General features: G+C 42.5%; 1 protein-coding gene across 1 annotated transcript in view; it reads right to left on the reverse strand.

Moving 5' to 3' along the window:
- Positions 1–18,964, reverse strand: part of LOC309556960 (cadherin-9-like) — a 359,303-nt gene that overhangs the window by 94,704 nt on the left and 245,635 nt on the right. The gene's annotated exons all lie outside the window — the stretch shown is intronic.

An 18,964-nucleotide genomic window follows, 5' to 3' on the forward strand; every position in this document is an offset into this window, starting at 1 on the left:
GGAGTTGGATAGAACAGGGAAGGATTAGAATCCCTATTAAGTCACCCTCTCTATCTGCTTTGATGTAATTTCCACAAGTGACACCAGTGTAAGAGACAACTGTCTAAGAGGTGAATTCCATTTGCTTTGTAGAAATTTGCTTTCACTTCTTTCTGTGTCTTCAAGACAGAAAGTGATGAAAATCTACTCTACAGATAAAAGTCATGAAAAAAATAATGTCATAACTAGAAACGTGTTTTGGCTATACATAAACATTAAGAAATCTTGTTCTTTGAATACCATGCAGGCTGCCCCATTGCCCTGCTTAACTGTCTCTAAGTGGTATAGAATAAGCACGCAGCAAGTAAAGTCAAATAAAGTTAGCAGTCATGATCTCTGTACTTGTTCTGCATTAGGGATTCAGAAAGATTTGGAGCCATTGGTTCATCTTGACAGCCCAAAAAAATTTCTAGGTAGTAACAGTAGCCTACATACCATATATTTTCAGTTTAGGTTTACATTAAATTATTAATTTGAATGATGGTTTCCCACTTTGATTATCTCAGTGAAACCCCTGCGCCATCAGCTATTATACTAATACAATAATGACATTTCCACAGATGTATCCAAGAATTGATAGACAATACAGGTGACAAGCCTCAGGAGCACTTGTATATACCACTCTCATTATGCAGAAAAGCTAGTTACTTCCATGCACATTGATTGCTTTTAAAGATTTTACATATGTTTAAATTAGTGAACTAAGAACTGCTCTGTGGGTGGGCAAAAATGGCATCATGAAAATGAATGAGTCTTCTTTTAATTCATGTTTTATTGTTTTACATCATAATTAAACTAAATTAAATTTTCTCTGTAATAGACTTTCTCTAAAGGAGAAACGGTTCTTATACTATATTTTTCACAGAGCCCAGTTGTAGACTGTGAAGATAAGCTCATATAAACGTCTGTATGCTCCCAGACACAACTACTCCTACACCACTCTTCAATTCCTAAAAAAGGATATCTTCACTCACTAACCCTACACCTAATGAACGTAGCTAAGATGTGTATACCAATACACTGGAAATCACTCAACCCTCCAACTATAGCAGACTGGCTCCGACGTATAAATAAAGTTGCCAATATGGAAGAACTTGTACATTAAGCCAAAGAGACGTCTTCCAAGTTTCAGAAAACATGGTCTTGTTGGCATCACTTTATGACAACAAATGAATACCCCCAATTGCTATCTCAATAAAGATTGTTGACAATGCTTGGTCAGAGGAGGAGGAAAAGGCCACGCCTCCATACCTTCTCTCCTACAAGGAGCAGTTGTACTCAACCCTTCTCCTCTCTCTCCCCCTCTTGCATTACTCCTCTACCCTCCCATCTTGACCCTACCAATGTTCCCTTATTATACCCCCTCACCCTTTAGCACATAGCGAAACCAGTTTCTACCATATTGCCTTCACTACTTATCAATGGAATAGGCCTACTAGTAACCCCCTCCCCAGTACTGGTTGTCAGGGGTCCGTTGACCACAACCACATGGGAAACAGTTAAGTTTTGAGGCAACAGGCTGAATATCCAGATACATACCACCTAAAAATTACACTAGACATCACTTCTAAAATATTACCACGTAAAATAAACATATATACTGTTGTGTTCATTTCTAACTTCTGTTATATTACATACCATCTATTACAGATGTTAATATACAACTAAAGCAAATGACATTGTCTTAAGGCTGTTTAATCCTTTGTTTATTACATTTTACCCACTTGGGAACAGTACATATTACATTTTTCCAATATATCTGTAACAACAATGCTTGTTCAACCTGTATGTTTTAAATGTCTTTAATAAAGATTTTTTTGGGGGAAAAAAAAAACAACATCTGTATGCATGGCAGAAAAAGTGAGAAAATACTCTTGTGGTATCCAACAGTGTCAGGAAAATGTATATATATGAGTTGTGTATGATCACCAATATGTGTTCTCACATTCCATGCATGCACATATAGAAATACGTTTACATCTAAATATGTAGGTGCACAAAAAAAAAAAAAAAAACTATTCAGCCAATGCAGTACCATAAAATAAATCACTCATATAACCAACTCAATATATATGCACAGATGTGACAACAAAGTGTCTAATTTGTGATATCAAATGTATAGTGTAAACGTAAACATTTTCACACATGCTCCACCTTCAGTGTGACAAGCCTATTACCTTCAACTGTTGACCTATGGGAGATTTACTGTAGGTCACCAAACGCTTTACTCAGCAAGGGTTAAATGACTGTCAGCTCTCCTCTCACTCTTTAGCTGTGATCCACTTATTTTTGACCAACAAGGTTTATTACCTTTATGGGGGATGAAACCTCCTTCTTCAATAATATTGATGGTATAATGCTCGGAGAGAAACGAAAGCCTCCTTTGGGCAGTAATCTCTTTAAAATAATTTATTTAAAAGTTTAAAAAAAAGACTCACAATCACTGGTGCACTCATCTGGTGCACTACAAAGACATAGTCAACACAGTCTAGATAGACTCACTGATTTTCCTAGAAGTCTACATTAGGCTGGGTTCACACATGCTGTGGCCATGGCTCTCAGCAGGGGGGCCAGTGCCTCCTTGTTCATCCATTCAGGTGCAAATTTGGTCCGCATTGTTGCCTAAATTTGCACTTGAATCGGAACCAAAGACACACAGGACCCTTTCGAAATGCGGATATCAGCTGCTCTGGAGGTGTGTGAACTGGCTCCATTGAGACCTGGGCACACTCTCCTGTCATGCAAATTGGATGCAGGTAGACCCGCATCCAATTCACATAAGTGTGAACCCAGCCTTAATATACAAGTCAAATTCTAGGCTCCCACTGCAATGTACTCTTAAAATTTAAAATGGTTCTAAAGGCATATTTTTTTTTTTTTACCATATTGCATTCGCTGCATTAACCACTTGACCTTCAGAAGGTTTCACCGCCTTTGTGACCAGGAATTTGTTTAGCAATTCAGAACTGTTCTATTTTAACTGGCAATTGAGTGGTCATGCAACACGCTATGCAAATCAAGTGTATATAATTTTTTTTTCTCCACACAAATAGATCTTTCCTTTGGTGGTATTTATTCACCAGAGTGTTTTCTTTTATTTGCTATATAAAGTAAAAAATTACAAAAAAAAGAAAAAAAAAACATTTCTTGGCTTCTGTTATATCATTTTGAAAAAAAAAAAAAGAACAATCTTTCTTCATAAATTTAGGACAAAATGTAGTTTAATCATCAGGTCCAGGCAAATGATTTATGGCTCTGACAAATAACAGAACATCCTGTACCTGTGTAATGTAAACACAGGCACAGAATAAAATGTAATCTTCTCTCCTGGAGTCCTTTTCAGATCCAGTGTGAGAGAAGATAACATCTACTGTGAGTACAAGCACTAAACTGACACCAGATCACATAATTAGGCACATTTAACCCCTTGATCGCACCCCCCCCCCCCCTAGTTAACTCTTTCACTCCCTGTCTCAGTGTCATTAAGTACAGTGTACAGATTTCTTACTGATCACTGAATAAGTGTCACTGGTGACACTAAATAGTGTTAGAGGCAGTTAGCATTAGCATCAGTCCCAGATAGGATCAGGGTACCCGCCATATATTCCCTAATAAAGTTTTAACCCCCAGATCGCCCCCAGTTAACCCTTTCACTACCCTGTCACAGTATCATTAGTACAGTGTACAGATCTTTTTTCTGATCACTGTATTAGTGTCACAGGTGATACCAGATAGTGTTAGCATCAGTTAGCGTCAATCCCAGACAGAGTCAGATTGCCAACCACATATTTATTATCACATTTAACCCTTTGATTGCCAGTAACACTAACACACACATACACACACACTATACACCTCCATTACTAGTTTAGTCTGAATGGATCAATATCTTTGATCAGATTAGAGCTATACTAGTGGTCACAATATTATAGTGTTCCCAAAAATGTAGCTTTAGCAAGATCAAACCCGACACCTGCCAGCCTCCGCGTTTAGCCCTTCTGACCCCCACCCCAAAAAAGTGCAGTGTCAGTAGATCACTGTGACTTATGATACACACTCAGGCCTAATCTCTGATGGCACTAGCAGGTACATTTTATTTCTAACAATTCAAACAGTCCTTGACAGTCATGTGCTTTTTTTTTTATCTCTGAGTCAAACTAGGCACCTATAAATTTAGTGGCCAAAATGTCACACGAAAGGCACACTAGTGAAGAGGCCTACAGGATACTGAGCATGACAGATGGGGAGTCCTCACTGTCAGAATCAGGCTCAGTATTCAAACCTGTAGAGAGCAGAAGCACCCTTACAGATATCTCTGATGACGGAGAAGTGGTTCCTGCTAATGTCAGGCATACCCGACCCCGTGCCCAGGTTGCTGAGGTGCTACAATTGCATGATGATTCCCATATGCAGCAGAGTGCCAGTACTAGTGCCACTCCACCTTCTGGTGAACTGGTGAGCACCAGCAGTCTAGTACATCCTGGTCGTAGACAAACCAGCACTGCAGAAATGCTTAGTGACATGGTGAGTCTCATACGTGCAGTTCAAGCTGGTGCAGTGGGTAGCACAAGTAATGTCCCGCAGCCACCAATAATTCAAACACAGGCCTATAGATCCCATAGTGCCCTTCCTGATGCGCTTGCAGATTCTGCAGCACTCATACTTTCCCCATTCACTAGCCAACCAGGAATTCAGGTGAAAAAAGCAGATTTAACTTCCCTTGATTTTTTTTGGACCAAAGCAATTAATATGCCAATCAATTTATTGCTGCAAACCCTAATTTGAACCTTGCCAGACAATTTGCATTGAAACGTATCACGGTTTCTGAATTTAAGACTTTTCTGGGTCTATCGCTCAACATAGGCATTACTAAAAAGAATGAGTTGCAGTTCATCATATTCCCATGTTCTCTATTGCCATAACCAGGACTAGATACAAGAAAATCATGCAGTTTTTTGCACTTTAACAACAATTAAATCTGTCATCCTCTGGGTGACCCTGGATATAATCGGCACCACAAAATTCGGCCCCTCGTAAATCACTTGCACCACAAAATTGCAGCCTTTTATACGCCTCAACAAGCTGTCTGCAAAGATGAGTCCCTGATTACATTTTCTGGCCGCCTTGTTTTGTGCCAGATATGGGGTCAAGATGCATAAGTTGTGTGACAGGGTAACAGGCTTTACATAGAGTTTCTTGGTTTATGGGGGGAAAGATAGCAGCGCAGAGCGCTGCAACTGCCCAGTCTACATAGGGAGCAGTGGCAAGATTGTTTAGGAATTGGTGTCACCATTATTCGGAAAGGGGTACTACTTGTACGTGTACAATTATTACACAAGCGGGCCACTTTTTAGAGACCTTTTTCAATTTGGAATTGGCACATGTGACACCGTGCAACCTAATCGCCAAGGCTTTCCCCAAACTTAGACTTAGACTTAGACGGGGGGGGGGGGGGAGAGCCTGCTTTAGAAATAATTGACTGCTTGCAATGAGGTGAAAAGACAAATGGAACATTTTCATTCTGTGTTCCATTCATACAGATGTAACAGTCCAAACTGAAACAGCACCTGGTGTTGTTGTTGAGAAGGCCCTCTGTGTTCACAATTACAACCTTAACATGGGAGGGGTAGACTTCAACGACCAGATGATGAGGTCGTACTTAATTACCCATAAGGCCATACGCTGGTACAAGTAAGTGTCTGTATATTTATTCCAATTGACTCTTTTCAACATATATGTACTATACAAAGCGTCAGGAAGAAGTGGATTGTTCCTAAAATCCCAGGAAGAGATCATCACAGCCCTTTTGTTTCCAGAAGGTGTTGTGGCTTAAATTCCTAATCCAGATGCAGTGAGCCAGCTGCATGAGCATTATTTTCCAGATTGTCTCTATCTGTACCCCTACCCAAAGAGCACCTCAAAAAAGATGTGTCTGTAGCAAATGCGGATATAGGCATGACACCCACTATTTTTGTCCCTCCTGTCCTGGCCAACCTGGCCTCTGCATCCAGGACTGTTTCCATCGTTACCACACACTAGGGGATTATTAGTATAAAATACAGCACGGCACAGTCTAGGGCACACATTCACACAGGGTCTCGAAAGATGTTAGATAGTTAGGAAACAGACTGTTGCATTTTGGGAGACAAGAGCCCGGAACATTTAACGTTTTTTATAGTTACAAAAAAAGTGTAAAAAAAAATAAAAAAGAATATAACATATATAAATAAGCCAAAAATAGTTGTTGTTTTATTGAGTTAATGTTCTGTTCTTACTGTTTTACTGTACTGTATGCTTTACTTCTATACTGTAATGTTTTATTATTACTGTGTTTTATTGTTAACCATTGTTTGCTTTCAGGTACGCCATTCAGCTGCAGCATTGATCTGTTTATTCTGACAGCAAAAGGGGTTGCTTTCAGCATAAATAAAACAGTGACTACAATGCTGTATGAGGTTATTTTACCACTTCAGTTAAAAAAAGAGCATATATGCCAAAGCATAGGGGCTGAGGGGGATAAAGGGTGGATCACCCCTATGCTTTGCCAAATATTTTTACTCTTTTTTTGGCACAGATTGCAATAAAAAAAGTTGTTATATTGAGTTATGTTGTATTGTTATTGTGATTTATTGTTAACCGGTATTTGCTTTGCAGGTATGCCATTCAGCTGCAGAACTGATCTGCTTATTCTGACAGCAACAGGGGTTGCTTTCAGCATACATAAACCAGGGACTACAGTGCTGTAGGAGGTGATTTCACCACTGCAATTAAAAAAAAGAGCATATATGCAGATGCATAGGGGCTGGGGTGGATAGAGGGGGGATCTCCCCTATGCTTCACCATATATTTTTTACTTTTTGTTGGCATAGATTACAATAAAAAAAGTTGTTGTTTTGTTGTGTTAATGTTTTATTGTTACTGTGTTTTATTGTTAAACGTTGCTTGCTCTGCAGGTATGCCATTCAGCTGCAGCACTGATTTGTTTATTATTATGACAGCAACAGGGTTTGCTTGCAGAATACATAAATTAGTAACTATAGCACTAAAAGGGGGTGATTTCACCACCGCAGTTAAAAAAAAGAACATATATGCTGAAGCATAGAGGCTGGGGTAGGCAGAGGGCAGAACTCCCCCATGCTTTGGCATAAATACTTTTCTTGGCAGAGATTTCTTCATCCACATTGAAAGAACATTGCATGTATGTCCATCATTAAAAGTGGGTGGATACAGGGCAGTATCTTCTAATAGTGGCCATACCACACACTTTTTCTGGCAGAGATTTCTTCATCCACATTGATTGGTGTGAATACTGTATTATTTAGATCTTCATACAATCAATTTGTTTATAAGTTTTATACTATATGATTCAGACCTTTATACAGCCTATGTTGTGAACATTAATGTGTGGAGTCACTCATGCACCTATCACTTTATATATTGGACCGTATTTATATTCACTGTTCACATTGTCTTAGGTGAACTAAGTTTTTCATTATAACCTTTTTTGTCCACACATACATGCACATATCACCTTTATATACCAATTAAGTATATTTGCACACTATACTTTTAATTTGATATTTTTCGCTATATTTCTTTCATTTTATCATATAGTTGTACCTTTAGTGCCCTTTTTCCATAGTCTGGATTTCTAGTGCATTATACTGTATATATTCTTATCTTTCATTAGCATCTTTTATCAGCACTGTCAACATCTTACCAAACACTAGGCAGCTGGACTTTGAGTGGTTATACCAGGATAATGTCTGCAGGTTTAGGTATCATTTTGGTATTGTTTTTTTTTCAGCCAGCAGCAGTGGCGGCCCGTGCATAGGGGGCGCCAGGGCGCCGCCCCCCTACCCCTAACAAAAAGAAAAAAAAAAATGACAAAGCGAACACATAAAGTTTTACAAAAAAAAATTGGGTTCGCCGGCCTCTGTAATGGAAGTGGTGGCTAGGGGGGGGGGGGGGGGTTACGTCCCAGAAGAGGCGCCGATCGGCAGCCTTCTGGGGGGGCGTAACCCGATCGCAAGTCCTTGCAATTGGACACCCCCACTTTCAGATATCCTGGCTGTGATTGGTCCAGTCTCCAGCCTGGACCAATCATCATCCAGGACATCCGATCCCTGACGTCACAATGGGGGCAGTGCCGGTGCGTGAGTCAGTCACTCACCGTCACCGCCGCTCGGAGGACGAGGGAGAAGCCGCTCTCCTTCCCGCCGCCGCCGCCGCAGAGAGGACGGACTGGATCAAGGAGGGAAGAACCCGCCGCCGCCGCCAGGTAAGTGCATTAAATTGAAAGGAGCACGCACGCTGCACTCTGCATTGGTTGGGGGACAATGCTGTGGGCACTCTGCATTTATTGGGGTACAATGCTGTGGGCACTCTGCATTTATTGGGGGACAATGCTGTGGGCACTCTGCATTTATTGGGGTACAATGCTGTGGGCACTCTGCATTTATTGGGATACAATGCTGTGGGCACTCTGCATTTATTGGGGTACAATGCTGTGGGCACTCTGAATTTATTGGGGGACAATGCTGTGGGCACTCTGCATTTATTGGGGTACAATGCTGTGGGCACTCTGCATTTATTGGGATACAATGCTGTGGCGCTCTGCATTTATTGGGGTACAATGCTGTGGGCACTCTGCATTTATTGGGGTACAATGCTGTGGTGCTCTGCATTTATTGGGATACAATGCTGTGGCACTCTTCAATCATTGGGGTACAATGCTGTGGGCACTCTGCATTTATTGGGGTACAATGCTGTGGGCACTCTGCATTTATTGGGGTACAATGCTGTGGGCACTCTGCATTTATTGGGGTACAATGCTGTGGGCACTTTGCATTTATTGGGGTACAATGCTGTGGGCACTCTGCATTTATTGGGGTACAATCCTGTGGCACTCTGCATTTATTGGGGTACAATGCTGTGGGCACTCTGCATTTATTGGGGGACAATGCTGTGGCGCTCTGCATTTATTGGGGTACAATGCTGTGGCACTCTGCAATCATTGGGGTACAATGCTGTGGGCACTCTGCATTTATTGGGGTACAATGCTGTGGGCACTCTGCAATCATTGGGGTACAATGCTGTGGGCACTCTGCAATCATTGGGGTACAATGCTGTGGCACTCTGCAATCATTGGGGGACAATGCTGTGGCGCTCTGCAGTGATTGGGGACAATGCTGTGGCGCTCTGAATTGAAAGGGGCATGCACGCTGAACTCTGCATTGTGGGGGCACAGCACAGTGTTCATTGCATTGAAGGGGGGCACAGCACAGTGTTCATTGCATTGAAGGGGGCACAGCTTCAAAGTCACGCAATTTTTTTACTGCGTTTTTTGGCGCGAAGCAATACCTATTACATTTTTCTTTTTGCGCCCCCCCAAAAATTTTGAGCACCAGCCGCCACTGGCCAGCAGTCAGCTTTCATGTAAAATCAATCCTAGCAGCTAATTAGTTGCTAGACTAATGGAAGTGGTGGCTAGGGGGGGGGGGGGGGGTTACGTCCCAGAAGAGGCGCCGATCGGCAGCCTTCTGGGGGGCGTAACCCGATCGCAAGTCCTTGCAATTGGACACCCCCACTTTCAGATATCCTGGCTGTGATTGGTCCAGTCTCCAGCCTGGACCAATCATCATCCAGGACATCCGATCCCTGACGTCACAATGGGGGCAGTGCCGGTGCGTGAGTCAGTCACTCACCGTCACCGCCGCTCGGAGGACGAGGGAGAAGCCGCTCTCCTTCCCGCCGCCGCCGCCGCAGAGAGGACGGACTGGATCAAGGAGGGAAGAACCCGCCGCCGCCGCCAGGTAAGTGCATTAAATTGAAAGGAGCACGCACGCTGCACTCTGCATTGGTTGGGGGACAATGCTGTGGGCACTCTGCATTTATTGGGGTACAATGCTGTGGGCACTCTGCATTTATTGGGGGACAATGCTGTGGGCACTCTGCATTTATTGGGGTACAATGCTGTGGGCACTCTGCATTTATTGGGATACAATGCTGTGGGCACTCTGCATTTATTGGGGTACAATGCTGTGGGCACTCTGAATTTATTGGGGGACAATGCTGTGGGCACTCTGCATTTATTGGGGTACAATGCTGTGGGCACTCTGCATTTATTGGGATACAATGCTGTGGCGCTCTGCATTTATTGGGGTACAATGCTGTGGGCACTCTGCATTTATTGGGGTACAATGCTGTGGTGCTCTGCATTTATTGGGATACAATGCTGTGGCACTCTTCAATCATTGGGGTACAATGCTGTGGGCACTCTGCATTTATTGGGGTACAATGCTGTGGGCACTCTGCATTTATTGGGGTACAATGCTGTGGGCACTCTGCATTTATTGGGGTACAATGCTGTGGGCACTTTGCATTTATTGGGGTACAATGCTGTGGGCACTCTGCATTTATTGGGGTACAATGCTGTGGCACTCTGCATTTATTGGGGTACAATGCTGTGGGCACTCTGCATTTATTGGGGGACAATGCTGTGGCGCTCTGCATTTATTGGGGTACAATGCTGTGGCACTCTGCAATCATTGGGGTACAATGCTGTGGGCACTCTGCATTTATTGGGGTACAATGCTGTGGGCACTCTGCAATCATTGGGGTACAATGCTGTGGGCACTCTGCAATCATTGGGGTACAATGCTGTGGCACTCTGCAATCATTGGGGGACAATGCTGTGGCGCTCTGCAGTGATTGGGGACAATGCTGTGGCGCTCTGAATTGAAAGGGGCATGCACGCTGAACTCTGCATTGTGGGGGCACAGCACAGTGTTCATTGCATTGAAGGGGGCACAGCACAGTGTTCATTGCATTGAAGGGGGCACAGCTTCAAAGTCACGCAATTTTTTTACTGCGTTTTTTGGCGCGAAGCAATACCTATTACATTTTTCTTTTTGCGCCCCCCCAAAAATTTTGAGCACCAGCCGCCACTGGCCAGCAGTCAGCTTTCATGTAAAATCAATCCTAGCAGCTAATTAGTTGCTAGACTAATGGAAGTGGTGGCTAGGGGGGGGGGGGGGGGTTACGTCCCAGAAGAGGCGCCGATCGGCAGCCTTCTGGGGGGCGTAACCCGATCGCAAGTCCTTGCAATTGGACACCCCCACTTTCAGATATCCTGGCTGTGATTGGTCCAGTCTCCAGCCTGGACCAATCATCATCCAGGACATCCGATCCCTGACGTCACAATGGGGGCAGTGCCGGTGCGTGAGTCAGTCACTCACCGTCACCGCCGCTCGGAGGACGAGGGAGAAGCCGCTCTCCTTCCCGCCGCCGCCGCCGCAGAGAGGACGGACTGGATCAAGGAGGGAAGAACCCGCCGCCGCCGCCAGGTAAGTGCATTAAATTGAAAGGAGCACGCACGCTGCACTCTGCATTGGTTGGGGGACAATGCTGTGGGCACTCTGCATTTATTGGGGTACAATGCTGTGGGCACTCTGCATTTATTGGGGGACAATGCTGTGGGCACTCTGCATTTATTGGGGTACAATGCTGTGGGCACTCTGCATTTATTGGGATACAATGCTGTGGGCACTCTGCATTTATTGGGGTACAATGCTGTGGGCACTCTGAATTTATTGGGGGACAATGCTGTGGGCACTCTGCATTTATTGGGGTACAATGCTGTGGGCACTCTGCATTTATTGGGATACAATGCTGTGGCGCTCTGCATTTATTGGGGTACAATGCTGTGGGCACTCTGCATTTATTGGGGTACAATGCTGTGGTGCTCTGCATTTATTGGGATACAATGCTGTGGCACTCTTCAATCATTGGGGTACAATGCTGTGGGCACTCTGCATTTATTGGGGTACAATGCTGTGGGCACTCTGCATTTATTGGGGTACAATGCTGTGGGCACTCTGCATTTATTGGGGTACAATGCTGTGGGCACTTTGCATTTATTGGGGTACAATGCTGTGGGCACTCTGCATTTATTGGGGTACAATGCTGTGGCACTCTGCATTTATTGGGGTACAATGCTGTGGGCACTCTGCATTTATTGGGGGACAATGCTGTGGCGCTCTGCATTTATTGGGGTACAATGCTGTGGCACTCTGCAATCATTGGGGTACAATGCTGTGGGCACTCTGCATTTATTGGGGTACAATGCTGTGGGCACTCTGCAATCATTGGGGTACAATGCTGTGGCACTCTGCAATCATTGGGGGACAATGCTGTGGCGCTCTGCAGTGATTGGGGACAATGCTGTGGCGCTCTGAATTGAAAGGGGCATGCACGCTGAACTCTGCATTGTGGGGGCACAGCACAGTGTTCATTGCATTGAAGGGGGCACAGCACAGTGTTCATTGCATTGAAGGGGGCACAGCTTCAAAGTCACGCAATTTTTTTACTGCGTTTTTTGGCGCGAAGCAATACCTATTACATTTTTCTTTTTGCGCCCCCCCAAAAATTTTGAGCACCAGCCGCCACTGGCCAGCAGTCAGCTTTCATGTAAAATCAATCCTAGCAGCTAATTAGTTGCTAGACTGCTTTTACAAGCAGTGGGAAGAGATGCCCCCCTGCGCCGCCTTCCATGGTTTTCTCGAGCTCTCCTGTCCTACCGGGGAACTCGAGAATGCAGCCAGTGGTTCCGCCAGCTGACCATATAGCTGACCAGAGACTGGAATAGCTCCAATCATCTCTATGGCCTAAAAAACAGAAGCTATGAGCAATTCATCACTTTGATTTTTCCGGATATAAACAGCGCCATTTTTAAATTGGGAAAGGATTTTATCACACCAATCTTGGTGTGGTCAGATGCTTGAAGGGCAAATTGGAAAATTACAATTAGATAATCGCTGCGCAAATAATGTGTGACAATAAAAAAATTGCAACACACACCATTTTATTGTGTAAGTCCTCTGCTTTGAAATAATATATAATGTTTGGGGGTTCAAATTCATTTTCTAGCAAAAAATAATAATTTTTTCATGTAAACAAAAAGTATCAGAAAATGTCTTCATGTTGTTAGAAGAGTGGGTTATCTGTGGCATAGGTTTCTAACGTTGGGCATAAAATGCCAGGACATTTCAAACACCCCCCACAATGACCCCTTTTTGGAAGTTATCTATTAAATGATATATTGCTCACACATGCCATTGGTATATGTGGCATTGCACCCCAAAATACATTCTGCTCCTTCTTTTGAGTATGGGGATACCACATGTGTGAGACTTTTGGCAGTCTAGCCACATACAGGACCCCAAAAGCCAATCAGATACTTCACAGTCAAAGAGAAAAATGACCGCACTCAGGAACTTGATGAAAACATTGAAGCATTTATTCCTCACCATAAATAAAGTGCAGACAGTACATCACAGGGACACGCAAAAGCCAATCCCTGCCTTCTGGCTTTTTAAGGGAGTAAATTGCTCATTTCACTTCCTCGCTACCTATTTGGCATTTCAGGGCCTCCAAAACGTATTTAAACACTTAGAAAGCCAGAAGGCGGTAATTGGTTTTGGGGGTCCTGTACACAGTTAGACTGCCAAAAAGTCTCACACATGTGGTAGAATGTTATTTGGGGTGTAATTCCACATTTAATTTCACATATACCCATGGCATGTGTGAGCAATAAAAAAAAAAAAAAAAGAATTGTTATTTTCCAGAAACTTGCAAAAAAAATAAAGCATTTCATAGGCTCAACATGCCTCTCAGCAAAAAACATAGGGGCAACTTTCCAAAAATGGGTCATTTGGGGGGGGGGGGGTGATGTCTTGCTATTTCAGGGCCCCCAAAACTGTGATAAATAGTGAGGAAATAAGATGAGCAATTTACTCCCTTGGAAATCCTGAAGGTGGTGATTGGTTTTCGACACCTGTATGTGGCTAAGCTCCCAAAAAGTCTCACACATGTGGTATCCCCATACTTATCAGCAGCAGCAGAATGTATTTGGGGTGCAATTTCACATATACCAATGGTATGTGTGAGCAATATATCATTTAAATGACAACTTTGTTAACATTTTTAATTTTTTTGGGGCATTTTTCCAAACACTTATGACAAAAAATAAAATATTCAATAGGCTTAAAATGCCTCTCAGAGTGGCACTTTTGGTTCCGGCACCTGATGAGCTAGGCAGTTCAGTACGGCGGCTCCAGAGTAACCAGCCTACAAAGCCTCTCTATCAGCTCCATAACACCAAATCCCTGTTCAGCCCTACCCGGGGAAGCCGTAAGCATGGACTGGTATGTAATCCATGGCCCCCCTGGCTCGGGGGACATCCATGTAGAATCCGAGTCCCCGGTCGCATGTTCAGCCAATATGGCCGCCACTCCTCCGCTGGCACAGACGGGACTAGTGGTCCTCTCCCAGCCACACTCAAGCAGCCCTATCTTCCCCAGTAAGCCCGGATAACACAGGCTGTTGCTGCTCTCCTCTCCTCCACATTTAAGGCTGCAGTAGACAGTGCGGTGACAGCAGGCATAACACAGCTGTGCAGGGAGATAGGAGAGCAAGCAAAGAGACTGACAGACCTGCAACACAGACTGTCAGAGGTGGAGTATGAGGTTCAATCAAACTTGGCAAATGATCAGAAAACAGCACAGACCCAGCAATACATTCTAGACAAACTAGAGGACCTAGAAAATTGTTCCCGCAGGAACAACCTGAGAATCATTGGGGTCCCAGAATCCTTTACAGCAGCCACACTGCCCCGAGCTTTGCTCAACCCGCATACCTCAGACCCTGGGATTGTCACCTCAGTGCATGGTGGAAAGAGCTCACAGATGGGCCCCCCTTCCAACGACAGGCGCAGATTACCTGAGTTGTTTCTTTGTTATTACACTTGTTTCTTTATCATTACACTCTTCCACTTACAAACACTTTGTTTGAGACATAGTAATGTGATTGTTTAGTACATGGTTTATATGTTTTTTTCTGATTGCCTTGGCTACAGACCATAACATGGTTCCTTTTTATTAGAGTTTAACCACTTCTGGGCTGGAAGGATTTGCCCCCTTAATGACCAGGCCATTTTTTGTGAATCGGCACTGCGATACTTTAACTGACAATTGTGCGTTGGGCAAAACTGTACCCAAATAAAATTGATGTCCTTTTTTCACACAAATAGAGCTTTCTTTTGGTGGTATTTGATCACCTCTGCGATTTTTATTATTTGCTCTATAAACAAAACAAAAAAAAAAGCGACAATTCTGAAAAAAGCAATATTTTCACTTTCTGCTATATAACATTCCCAATTAAAAAAAAAATAAAAATCATTTTTTTTTCATCATTTTAGACCAATTTGTATTCTGCTACATATTTTTGGTAAAACAAATCCCAATAAGCGTATTTTGATTGGTTTGCGCAAAAGTTATCGTGTCTAAAAACTAGGGGAAAGATTTATGTCATTTTTATTTATTGTTTTACTAGTAATGGCGGCTAACAGCGATTTTTTGCAGGACTGCAACATTGAGGCGGACATATTGGACACCTAACGGACATTTTTGACACTTTTGGAGGGACTAGTGACATTGCTACAGTAATCAGTGCTAAAAATATGCACTGTTACTGTACTAATTACACTGGCAGGGAAGGGGTTAACCCAGGGGCAATAAAAGGGTTAAATGTGAGCCTAGGAGGTGCTTTCTAACTGTGTGGGGGATAGGCATGGGGAGCTATCGTGGGTGCCCGGCTGAAACCACGGCCGCCGGCCCCCAGAGATCAGCTTCACCGCTAGCGAATGGGCACGCACGCGCCCCCATGATCGATCCAGCAAAGTGACGTAAGTTTCACGGGAACCTGCCGTCCTGCCTCCGTAAATCTGTGGAGGCTGTTCGGCAAGTGGTTAATATATCAGGTGTTCATTTTGTTTTTACTAGCGAGCTTGAATATTCTGAATACTTTATTTAATTAGCATTAAATTTGGCATATATGCTGTATACTCTATATCTGTGGTGGTCAACTTTCTTGATATAAGGAGTGTGACATCACCAAAGGGCTGCTGCACATAATATTCAATGAATGTAATGCTACAGGAAGCTGCAGACATGCTATAGGAGATGTTAAAGTATTGAAGATATGCTTCATGCAATAGATTACTAGAGAATGTTTGACTACACTTACTATAGGAGTTGTTGGAAACTTGCAAATAGCTTCACAAACCGTAGACTGGAGAAACATTTCAAGAAAATGCTGAAGATCACCACTATTATAGCTCTTTACAAATCAATGCTTTCACACTTGTGCTCCCTACAGCCCCTTTAATAATACTTCCCTCAACAAGATCCATGATAAAAGTAGTAAAAAGTATTAAAAGAAACAAACCAAACACACCTTATAAATAGTATAATGCAGTCTAAATAAAACTTTAGAATAGCCTTTATTGACTTGAGCAATCACCTAGAAAAGGCAAACATTGACAACTTTATTCAATGGCCAAAAAGACTGCAAAGGGGCAAAGGGGGTTGCAATTTAGGCACCAGGGCTGTATAGAAATATAGAATATAGGAAAGTAATATTACACATTATTATAAAGGGGTTTATTTACTAAAGTTAGAGGGGGCAAAATTAGTCACAATTCTGCGAAGAAACCAATCAGCTTCCAGGTTTTATTGCTAGAGCTTAATCAAACAAGCTGAGGTTAGAAGCGGATTGGTTTCTCTGCAGAATTTTTTCTCTGAAAATTGGGACAATTTTCCCCCTCTCTAGCTTTAGTAAATAAACCTCAAAGTGTCCTCCTGGGTGTACACTAAGTGCCTTATTATAGATATTGAATGGGGCAGATCACTTGCAGGTCTTTCAAGAAGAAGCAGATTTCAAAGATATTTATTTGCAGACTAACCAAGTGTTAAGGAGTATGAAATAAACAGCATAGTGCATAAAAACCAGGGGTCAGAAGTGCATAAAGCACACAGCACAGTGGTCAGGAGTAAGTAATACATGGTGTATGGGGACAGGAGTGAATAACATACAGAGGGTAGGGTTCAAGAGTGTGTAACACACAGAGTGCAGGGGTCAGGAGTGTGTTATGCACAGAGCGCAGGGCTCAGGACTGCATAAAACACAGAGTGCAAGCATTAGGAATGCAGAACCAGATCTCCCCCTTAGTATAGCTCCCAAATATAAAGTTCAGATCTACCCCTGTTGCAGATCGCCCCCTACGTACAGCTCCTCCAAGTACAGATCTCCCCCAGTACAGGTCCCCCTAAGTATAGCACCCCCTTTTTAATACAGCTACTGCCTAGTACAGCTACAGCAATAGTACAACTATACCCCTAGTACAGCTTTCCCACAGAAAAGATCTTCCTTCCCTTAGTACAGATCTCCTAATCCTTTAAACATGCTCATCAGTCAAACCAGACAGTTCAGAATAAGGACCTGATAGGCAGCAAAAACTGTGACTGCAGTGTGCAATGGCTCCCAGACCTTATCTATACAGTAAACCCCCGCTCCATCGCGGTTCCGTTTTTGCGATCCCGGTATATTGCATTTTTTTTGTAATGTTATTTTACTATATAAATCATTTAGAATTAAATATTTTTGTGTTTTCACGCCTGAAAAAAAAAACCGACTGAAATTGCGGTAAAATCGCGCTAAAATCACGCTAAAATTGTGGTAAAAATGCGGTAAAATGCTACGCTCAAGTGTGAATGCAGCCTAAAGCATCTGCTTTTCAAGTATTAATCATAAAAAATACTTTATATGTAACAAATAATAGCCACCTTTAAACAGTCGAATAATGACACAAAAAAGAAACCTAGCATAACATTAAAAGACATGTAGAAAACTCTTAAACTTGTCAAATTTTCTGCTCAGCTGTCTCATAACACTGAGCAAAACAATGTTTAATGGAGGACACCAAAAACACAATTGATATTACAACAAAAAATACAATTTTCTATTACAAGTTATTATAGGAACACCTGGATAATGCACAAATAGGGATGAGGCGAGCAGCATACTTGGATTTGGTGTGGGTTTGATGAGCATAATTGAAGTTCAGGCACCAAATCCAAAACACATTGAAATCCATAGGAGCTAAACACTAAAAAGCAACAATGGATATTTTCTATGTTAATAGGAAGGGACTGTCAAACAAATGGCACAGGGGGACATAAGGTAGCACGATGTAGTGACAGACCATTCACAATTTGCAGCATTTCATGCTACAGAAGAATGCTACAGAAGAACATCAGGCTATTGATCCATGACTTAAAGTTAAATAGAAGCTAAGAATGCAGAAATGGCAATTACCTGAGACATAGGTGTAATGCACAGTCTAGCCTAAACAGAAGAACATTCATATTCTAAAATGGACAACCTGAATCCAATTAATATGCTGTGGCATGACCCAAGAAGATCTATTCATACAAGGACTCTGAGAAATATAAAATAACTGAAATAGTTCTGCAAAGAGTGACAGGAATCATGTGGCAGAGGTTTCTGATATTAAATACACTTTTACTAGTTTTTAAATAAAAGGTATCAAGGTAAAAAGACAAAATATAGTTTCTTAAAAAAATGTGAGAACATGCTTTCTTCAATGTGGATATGGGGAACACACATATCTACTCCCACACAGCCACTGCTCTCAAATTAGGATCTTGCATTAGACCCATTATCATACTTACCATACCATTTCAGAAAGCGTTGCTCCCCCACACATAACAGGCTAGTATTTTTGGTTTTGCAAACATATATGCTACATTCTCTAGCAGTTAAATAAATATCTAAACTGCCCACTTCCACCCACAGGATCATTTTAAACACAATGAGCAGGCTCACTAGAATTTAGTGCATAGATTAGAGAATTAACAATTACTTCTGTATTTCATATTCCAAAAATGTTTTCACTGTGTATGTACAAACATTACAAGATACATTCATTCAAACAAAGCAATTGTTTAAAACCAAAGCGATAAAGAGGAAAATGTGGAGCATATCTGCATTTAGCAACTAAACC

The sequence above is a fragment of the Pelophylax lessonae genome (genome assembly GCF_965119305.1).
Source record: "Pelophylax lessonae genome assembly, chromosome: 5".
Lineage (NCBI taxonomy): Eukaryota > Metazoa > Chordata > Amphibia > Anura > Ranidae > Pelophylax > Pelophylax lessonae.